General features: G+C 52.4%; 1 protein-coding gene across 1 annotated transcript in view; it reads left to right on the top strand.

Moving 5' to 3' along the window:
* Positions 1–6,129: 6,129 nt before the first annotated feature.
* The window catches only part of LOC121288481 (polyhomeotic-like protein 2), a 558,331-nt gene continuing 554,913 nt past the window's right edge, over positions 6,130–9,547 (top strand). The window contains exon 1 of the mRNA XM_041207022.1: positions 6,130–6,201. The gene's annotated coding sequence lies outside the window, so the exon portion shown is untranslated. The remainder of the gene's footprint in view (positions 6,202–9,547) is intronic.

Genomic DNA, 9,547 nt, shown 5'->3' with positions numbered 1-9,547 from the left:
GGTGTTAGGGTGGAGCTGGGAGTTGGGGTGGGGCTGGGTGTTGGTTTGGGGTTGGGTGTTGGGGTGGAGCTGGGTGTTGGGGTGGAGCTGGGTGATGGGGTGGAGCTGGGTGTTGGGGTGGGGCTGGGTGATGGGGTGGGGCTGGGTTTTGGGGTGGAGCTGGGTGATGGGGTGGGGTTGGGTGTTGGGGTGGAGCTGGGTGTTGGGGTGGAATGGGTGTTGGGGTGGAGCTGGGTGTTGGGGTGGTGATGGGTGTTGGTGTGGGGCTGGGTGTTGGGGTGGAGATGGGTGTTGGGGTGGAGCTGGGTGTTGGGGTGGAGATGGGTGTTGGGGTGGGGCTGGGTGTTGGGGTGGGGTTGGGTGTTGGGGTGGGGCTGGGTGATGGGGTGGGGTTGGGTGTTGGGGTGGAGCTGGGTGTTGGGGTGGAGCTGGGTGTTGGGGTGAGGCTGGGTGTTGATGGGGTGGAGGTGGGTGTTGGGGTGGAGCTGGGTGATGGGGTGGGGTTGGGTGATGGGGTGGAGCTGGGTGTTGGGGTGGAGCTGGGTGTTGGGGTGGAGCTGGGTGATGGGGTGGAGCTGGGTGTTGGGGTGGGGTTGGGTGTTGGGGTGGAGCTGGGTGTTGGGGTGGAGCTGGGTGTTGGGGTGGGGTTGGGTGTTGGGGTGGAGCTGGGTGTTGGGGTGGGGCTGGGTGTTGGGGTGGGGCTGGGTTTGGGTGGAGCTGGGAGGGTGGGGCTGGGTGTTGATGGGGTGGAGATGGGTGTTTGGGTGGGGCTGGGTTTGGGTGGAGCTGGGAGGGTGGGGCTGGGTGTTGATGGGGTGGAGCTGGGTGTTGGGGTGGAGCTGGGTGCTGGGGTGGAGCTGGGTGTTTGGGTGGGGTTGGGTGTTGAGGTGGGGCTGGGTGTTTGTGTGAAGCTGGGTGGGTGGGGCTGAGTTTTGGGGTGGGGCTGGGTGTTGGGGTGGAGCTGAGTGTTGGGGTGGAGCTGGGTGTTGGGGTGGAGCTGAGTGTTGGGGTGGAGCTGGGTGATGGGCTGGAGCTGGGAGTTGGGGTGGGGCTGGGTGATGGGGTGGAGCTGGGTGTTGGGGTGGGGTTGGGTGTTGGGGTGGGGTTGGGTGTTGTGGTGGGGTTGGGTGATGGGGTGGGGCTGGGTGTTGGGGTGGAGCTGGGAGTTGGGGTGGGGCTGGGTGATGGGGTGGAGCTGGGTGTTGGGGTGGGGTTGGGTGTTGGGGTGGGGTTGAGTGATGGGGTGGGGCTGGGTGATGGGGTGGAGCTGGGTGTTGGGGTGGGGTTGGGTGTTGGGGTGGGGTTGGGTGATGGGGTGGGGCTGGGTGATGGGGTGGAGCTGGTTGTTGGGTTGGAGCAGGGTGTTGGGGTGGAGCTGGGTGTTGGGGTGGGGCTGGGTGTTGATGGGGTGGAGGTGGGTGTTGGGGTGGAGCTGGGTGATGGGGTGGGGTTGGGTGATGGGGTGGAGCTGGGTGTTGGGGTGGAGCTGGGTGTTGGGGTGGAGCTGGGTGATGGGGTGGAGCTGGGTGTTGGGGTGGGGTTGGGTGTTGGGGTGGAACTGGGTGTTGGGGTGGAGCTGGGTGATGGGGTGGAGCTGGGTGTTGGGGTGGAGCTGGGTGTTGGGGTGGGGTTGGGTGTTGGGGTGGGGCTGGGTGTTGGGATGGGGCTGGGTGTTGGGGTGGGTCTGGGTTTTGGTGGAGCTGGGAGGGTGGGGCTGGGTGTTGATGGGGTGGAGCTGGGTGTTTGGGTGGGTCAGGGTTTTGGAGTGGAGCTGGGTGGGTGGGGCTGAGTTTTGGGGTGGGGCTGGGTGTTGGGGTGGAGCTGGGTGCTGGGGTGGAGCTGGGTGTTGGGGTGGGGCTGGGTGATGGGGTGGAGCTGGGTGTTGGGGTGGGACTGGGTGTTGGGGTGGCGATGGGTGTTGGGGTGGAGCTGGGAGTTGGGGTGGGGCTGGGTGATGGGGTGGAGCTGGGTGTTGGGGTGGGGTTGGGTGTTGGGGTGGGGCTGGGTGTTGGGTGGGTCTGGGTTTGGGTGGAGCTGGGAGGGTGGGGCTGGGTTTTGGGTTAGAGCTGGGTGTTGGGGTGGAGCTGGGTGTTGGGGTGGGGCTGGGTGTTGGGGTGGAGCTGTGTGTTGGGGTGGGGTTGGGTGATGGGGTGGGGCTGGGTGATGGGGTGGAGCTGGGTGTTGGGTTGGAGCAGGGTGTTGGGGTGGAGCTGGGTGTTGGGGTGGGGTTTGGGTGTTGGGTTGGAGCTGGGTGTTGGGTTGGAGCTGGGCGTTGGGGTGGAGCTGCGTGTTGGGGTGGGGTTGGGTGTTGGGGTGGAGCTGGGTGTTGGGGTACAGCTGGGTGTTGGGGTGGGGTTGGGTGTTGGGGTGGAGCTGGGTGTTGGGGTGGGGCTGGGTGATGGGGTGGGGTTGGGTGATGGGGTGGAGCTGGGTGTTGGGGTGGAGCTGGGTGTTGGGGTGGAGCTGGGTGTTGGGGTGGAGCTGGGTGTTGGGGTGGGGCTGGGTGTTGGGGTGGAGCTGGGTGATGGGGTGGGACTGGGTGTTGGGGTGGAGCTGGCTGTTGGGGTGGTGTTGGGTGTTGGGGTGGGGCTGGGTGTTGATGGGGTGGGGTTGGGTGTTGGGGTGGGGCTGGGTGTTGATGGGGTGGAGCTCGGTGTTGGGGTGGAGCTGGGTGTTGGGGTGGGGTTGGGTGATGGGGTGGGTTGGGTGTTGGGGTGGGGTTGGGTGTTGGGGTGAAGCTGGGTGTTGGGGTGGGGTTGGGTGTTGGGGTGGGGTTGGGTGTTGGGGTGGGGCTGGGTGTTGATGGGGTGGAGCTCGGTGTTGGGGTGGAGCTGGGTGTTGGGGTGGGGTTGGGTGATGGGGTGGGTTGGGTGTTGGGGTGGGGTTGGGTGTTGGGGTGAAGCTGGGTGTTGGGGTGGGGTTGGGTGTTGGGGTGGAGCTGGGTGTTGGGGTGGAGCTGGGTGTTGGGGTGGGACTGGGTGTTGGGGTGCGGTTGGGTGTTGATGGGGTGGAGCTGGGTGTTGGGGTGGGTTTGGGTGTTGGGGTGGGGCTGGGTGTTGGGGTGCAGTTGGGTGTTGGTGTGGAGCTGGGTGTTGGGGTGCAGTTGGGTGTTGGGGTGGGGTTGGGTTTTGGGGTGGGGCTGGGTGTTGGGGTGCAGTTGGGTGTTGGGGTGCAGTTGGGTGTTGGGGTGGGGCTGGGTGTTGGGGTGGAGCTGGGTGTTGGGTTGGGGTTGGGTGTTGGGGTGGGGCTGGGTGTTGGGGTGGGGTTGGGTGTTGGGGTGGTTTTGGGTGTTGGGATGGGGCTGGGTGTTGGGGTGGGTTTGGGTGTTGGGGTGCAGTTGGGTGTTGGGGTGGGACTGGGTGATGGGGTGCAGTTGGGTGTTGGGGTGGGGTTGGGTGTTGGGGTGGGCCTGGGTGATGGGGTGCAGTTGGGTGTTGGGGTGGGGTTGGGTGTTAGGGTGGGGCTGGGTGTTGGGGTGCGGTTGGGTGTTGGGGTGGGACTGGGTGATGGGGTGCAGTTGGGTGTTGGGGTGGGGTTGGGTGTTGGGGTGGGGCTGGGTGTTGGGGTGCGGTTGGGTGTTGGGGTGCAGTTGGGTGTTGGGGTGGGGTTGGGTGTTGGGGTGGGGCTGGGTGTTGGGGTGCAGTTGGGTGTTGGGGTGCAGTTGGGTGTTGGGGTGGGGTTGGGTGTTGGGGTGGGGTTGGGTGTTGGGGTGGGGCTGGGTGTTGGGGTGCAGTTGGGTGTTGGGGTGGGGCTGGGTGTTGGGTTGGGGTTGGGTGTTGGGGTGGGGTTGGGTGTTGGGGTGCGTTTGGGTGTTGATGGGGTGGAGCTAGGTGTTGGGGTGGTGTTGGGTGTTGGGGTGGGACTGGGTGATGCCAGTCCACCTGTGGAAACTGACATGATGTTTTTGAACCATAATGTTCCCATTTTTAAAAATGTTCTCAAAAGAATAATCTTAACATGGTTAAACAGGCAATGTGGGCTAGAAATTGCTTTTGATGCTAAGGGTACACAAATAATCAATGTATTTGTATAATATTCCTCACCCGGTATTTAACTAAAAGGCTTTAATTTATTGACCAGCATGTGAAAGGACAGAGGTTTGACAAAGTATCTGCACCCTGAAATGTTAATGTGGCTTTTCCCTTTGCTGATACCACCCTAATTGCAATATTTTCTGTTTTAATTTTTGACTTCTGTTGTCTTTGTCTCTGTTTGTGTGGTTTGAAGGCAATGACATTAGTTCATGCTTTAAATGCAGAGAATAGATGCATAAAGGATGAAATCCTTCATAAACCCACAGAGTAGCAGTGCTGCAAAAACACAATATCTGTTTCCACATGTATACTAACAACACCCAATTGCAGCCCATCATCACCTCTCTGCTGCTAATATGTCAGACTGTTTGTCCAACTCCCAGTACTGGATGAGCAGGAATGTCCTCCGAGTGGATGTTGGGAAGAGAAAAGTCATTGTCTTCAGACCCCAACACATAACACCCTCCCTTTCCTGGACACTATCTGAGGCTGAACCTATCTGTTTGCAGCCTTAGTGTCATATTCGACCCTGAGGTGGGGTTCCGCTACATAACCCCACTGTCATTAAGGCTCCCTTAGTGCACATTGCCCGACTCTGCCCCAGCTCAGCTGATTGGCGCCTGAAATCCTCATCCATGCCATTGTACCTTCCAGATTTAACTATTCCAACACACTCCTGACTGGCCTCCCACATTCTACCCTCCGGAAACTTGAGGTCATGCAAACCTCTGCTGCCCGTATTCTAAACTCCACCATCAAGTCCCATTCACCCATCGCGCCACCCCCCCCCCACCCCCTAACTCACTCACCAACATTGGCTCCCGGTTAAGCAAGGTCTCAGTTTTAAAATTATTTTCCTTGTTTTCAAATTCCTCCATGGTGCCCTCATGCCTCACTCTGTAACCTCCTCCAGCTCCACAACCCTCTGAAATACCTGCGTTCCTCCAATTCTGGCCCCTTCCGCGAGCCCCGAATTTAATCACTGCGTCATTGGTAGCTACGCCATCAGCTCTGGAATTCCCTTCTTAAATCTCTCCGCCTCTCTAGCTTGCTTTCCTCCTTTAAGTCGCTCCTTAAAGTCGACCTCTTTGACCAAGCTTTCGGCCATCGGCCCTGATTTCACCTTGTGTGGCTCGAGGTCAAATTTTACTTGGTAACGCCCTGCGATGCTTTACTTTGTGAAAGGTGCTATATAAATGCAGGCTGTTGTCATGCAAAAGAGCTAAACGAGCTTGCTGAAACACTTCAATATTTGCACCTAAACTGCCAACCAAAATACCAAAACGTTACTGCTCTTCTCAGCATGGTATGAAATGGTTCTGATCCTGAAATAATAGCAAGCTGTGAGATATTGCCGCTTAGCTAGTGTTTATTTTCCAGTTTGACTTCTGTTTTTGTTATATGGATCATACGTTTCAGAGTTCTGCTTGTGTTATCGGAGAATAGCCTCGTGCTCGGAATTCCTAACGATGGGAATGTGTGTGTGTGTGTGTATGTGGATATGCAATAAATTTGCATTAATTGAGAATAAGTAATGCAGCATCAGTTTGGCATCACATCACCAGGCTTCAGACATCAGGAAGAATATCCAGCATTCGCTTCTGTAGAGAATGTCAGTAGCCTGTTGCCTGGCAACAGAGACTGCAGCAAATAAACTACCTACTGCTGGCAGCACATTGATTAAAAACACATCCACTGATGCCTGGCCAAGAAAATATCATTATTGTCTAAGTGAAATAAAAATACAAGGCAGCAGAGTATTCCCTTTGTGTGTTTGCATTGGGTGAATGGAACCAGTAACAAGCTGTGATCAAAATGACCCAATTCTGTGATCACCAAAGTCAGCTCCAGTCTGGTGTATCACTTTTGCAAGTTGCTGTTTATGTGGCTGGCATAATAAGCAAATAAAAGGCATTAAATTTCCCCCTCCAGCCGCCCCTTGTTGTAATGTACAGTGGTACAGCCCTGTTAGTATTGACCTGACCCAAAGTACAGAGGCGTGTCTTTGGGATATTGCTTCATTGCAATTGGAAAACCTCTGTCATGTGATGCATATTGGAATGCAAATGAATTGTAGAATTTTTCCTTGCTCTTGTGTAGGAACAAGGAATGGAATGGTGTAGAGTATCAGCCTCATTTCCCAGGCAGGAGGTAAGGGGACTGGCTGGTAAGCATGTTTGGAGTTGATAAAAGTGGCAGTGCATAAAGCAGCTGTTGTACTGTGGGTGTTTCAAAGCTGTGCAGCTGAGTGCATTATTATACAAGGCACCAGTCAAACTGTTGGGAGTTGTGGAGCTCAGTTACGTGTATATCTGGAGCTTATTTCTGAGAGATTGTCTGAATTTTGGTCAGAATGTTCCTTTCAGTAGGCAGTGAAAGGTTGTCAGGTTAGCCTGTGGAAGTGCCTTCTTAATCTGGGAGAGAAGGGTTTTGCAGTTATTGGCACTAGTGCTGCTGTTGGCAGCTTGTGTTACAGTCCCCCGTTGTAAGCAATGCTTGAGCTGTGAAAGCACTCCTGGTATAGCTAGGTTAATTGAAGGAGTCTGACTCTGACAACTGCACTGATCATCGGCACTGTAGCAAAAACAGTGCTGCCTTTTCTCTTTTGTTATCAAATTGTCTCCCTGCAGTAATTGCACCCACAAGGATGGCAGTGTGAGGCAGTAGTTTTATTTAACAATGAAATAAAGGAATGAAGGGAGGCATTCTTAAACTGCCATTAGTTTCTTTATTTGCATATAACTGTCTTTAGGGACCTCTCTGCTGTGCGTGTTTGAAATAGTTAATGAAATAAAGACTCACAGAGGCTGGAACTTCAGTAAAAGCAGTTGCCATAATCTGGAGAGTGTGTGTCTGCATTTGTGTGGAGGAAAAATACATTTTTTTTTCTGGGAACCACTAAAATTAAATATCGGTGTTAGGGAATAATAGTGGAAGCTTCCTTGACAGCACATAGACAATAAATCTGTATAAATATTGCCTTCTAAGTGTATGTCCTGAATATGTCAGCACTGTGAATGCTTTCCAAACAACCTTTTAAACCACAACATTTAAAGATTTTTATTTTAAATTGAGAAAAGTAACTTCTTATTCCTGCCGATATTTTGGAGGGAAATTGGCAATCATTATCTCAGTAAAGATCCATTATTACCAGTACAGACCTGAGGAGGTGTTTCGCATCGCTCATCATATAAGGAGTAAAAGTATTAAATTAAGAAAGAAAATAGCTTTTGTTTTCAAACGCCTGGAAAACATTGTTAACAAGCACTGTGCTGGCTGTTTAGAAGAGGAGCTGGGTTAAATTCTATCTCAGTTTTGTATATTGTGTAGAATTCTACTGTCTGTTTGCTCCAGTGTCGTTTGCAAGCAATCGCTAAGCGAATTACTTGGTCAGCAAATTAATTACCTGGTCAGTTGTTTGCCCTGTGCAAGGAAGCTATTACTGTACTGTAATGTGATTAGTATTCCCACGACTGGCTTATTGATTTTAGGCTAAAGTAAATGAATCTATAGTTTCCTGCTAAGTGACCTTGGTCAGGGAGTGGGGTAGAAAATGGATCCAGTCACCCCAGAATTAGTCAAACCCGAATTAGAGTTGATCCACTTGGAAAACTGGCGCTTGTGCCACAGGCTTTACCTGGTCTCAGTTTCAGTTGGTTGTTTTATTTAAGTGTTTGTGAAGTTGAGGGGACCGAAAAGCTTCGAATCATCCTACCCTGTCACAGCCCCAACACACAATCAGGTCTGGATAAGCAAGACCGCAGAGTGAAGCTGCAGTTATACCACCTGTACTAGCTGTGAGCAGTTTCTGTGTGAGCCCACAGACTGAAGTTATACTGTTGTCCAGACTCCCTGACCTTTTTCAGCAACTTCCAAGCCTGCTTCCAGACTCCTGGGTGTGTGCACACTATGGATGTTGGTATAATACAGACTCATTCATATGTATGACACACCAGAGAAAGAGTTGAAAGTAAAAGTGAAAGCATCAGGAAGAAACTGAAGGTACAGAAACAGTGTTTACAATGTGCTATTGTTAACTGCGGTGTCTTCATTCATCAACACCCCTGTAGTTATACGTGAACTTTGGGTCACAGTTATACTGCTGCCTGCCAACTAGAAAGTGAATTTGAATCAAAGTGGGGGTGGGGGTGGGGGTGGGGGAGTGGAAACTTCTATTTCTCTAGTGCCTTTCACAACCATGGGCCATCCCAAGTCATTTTACAGCCAATGAAGCAGGTGTAGCCACTGTTGTGATGTAGGAAATGCCACAGCCAATTTGTGCACAGCAAGCTCCCGCAAACAGCAATCTCCTTTTGTGATGTTAATTGAGGGATCATTATTGGCCAGGAAAAGGGGGAGAACTCCCCTGCTCTTCTTCGAAGTAGTGCCATGGGATCTTTAACATCCACCTGAGAGGGCTGACAGGACCTCGGTTTAGCATTTTATCTAAAAGATGGCCCCTCCGGTGGGAAAGGGCACCCTCGGCACTGGCCCTTCCGGTGGGAAAGGGCACCCTCGGCACTGGCCCCTCCGGCGGCACAGGGTGCCCTTGTCACAAAGTCAAAGGAGAGACCTGGTCCTGGAGTTATACCTCTGTTTGGGAGAAGTGATAATACAACCCAAAAAATTGGCCAAAAATGCCCACAATGTGATTGGCCATTGATTTTTGAAAAGCGTCTCCAATTGCAGCAGCAAGAGTTTACTCGTTTTTTCCACAACAGTCAGCCTTGCCTTCCCTTTCACTGCCATGAGTGTAATGTTGTTGTAGAGTGATCTAGGCTTGGTGCCAATGTTACGTTGGGCATATAAATAGAAGTGAAGGGCTGACTGTTTCGCAGGTGAAGCAGATTGAAGCAGTTGCTTTGGGGAATCTCACTTGCCTTCTCTTTATGTGGCAGGTCAGCTGCACTGCTGGATCCAGTCTGCATTAACACTACAACTGCAGCTATCATCACAAAATATTGCCAGCTTAGCACCCAGGGTACCAGACTCTAATGTTGAATGCACCTGGACAGTTTCTGCTTCTTTGGGTGGTTTGGTGCTATGATATATTTTTATTATCATGGAGCTATTGGCTTTAGAAGCTGGGTTGTCATGGAAACTAGAGGCTAAATTTGATTGCAAATTACGACGCAAGTCACGTTACATATTTTTGGGCTATTGAATTTGATGTGGGAGTGGCTTAAATGGCTGCAGAAACAGTTCAGAAGGGATCGACCACTGCAGATGCCTTCAAAATAAATTGTCAGATATTAATCTGAGATGGTTCATAATTCTGTTCTCGGGTCTGTGCTGGTGTCTTTTACAGTGTAAAAGCCATTTTATAGAACAGTTTGTGCAGCATTTAGCGAGGCATTGCCAGAACAATACCTGGACACTGGTTTTGACCTTTAAATGACTAGACATTGAGGGGAGATGAAGACCAACACCTGGGATGTAGCAATTGTTGGGAGATCTGTCTCAAAAACCGGGAAGTATTGAGGGAACAATAAACCAATGTGATTAAGTGGAAA

Source organism: Carcharodon carcharias, chromosome 15 (genome assembly GCF_017639515.1).
Source record: "Carcharodon carcharias isolate sCarCar2 chromosome 15, sCarCar2.pri, whole genome shotgun sequence".
Lineage (NCBI taxonomy): Eukaryota > Metazoa > Chordata > Chondrichthyes > Lamniformes > Lamnidae > Carcharodon > Carcharodon carcharias.
The sequence above is the reverse complement of the archived record's forward strand: the minus strand, read 5'-3'. Positions and strand labels throughout refer to the sequence as shown.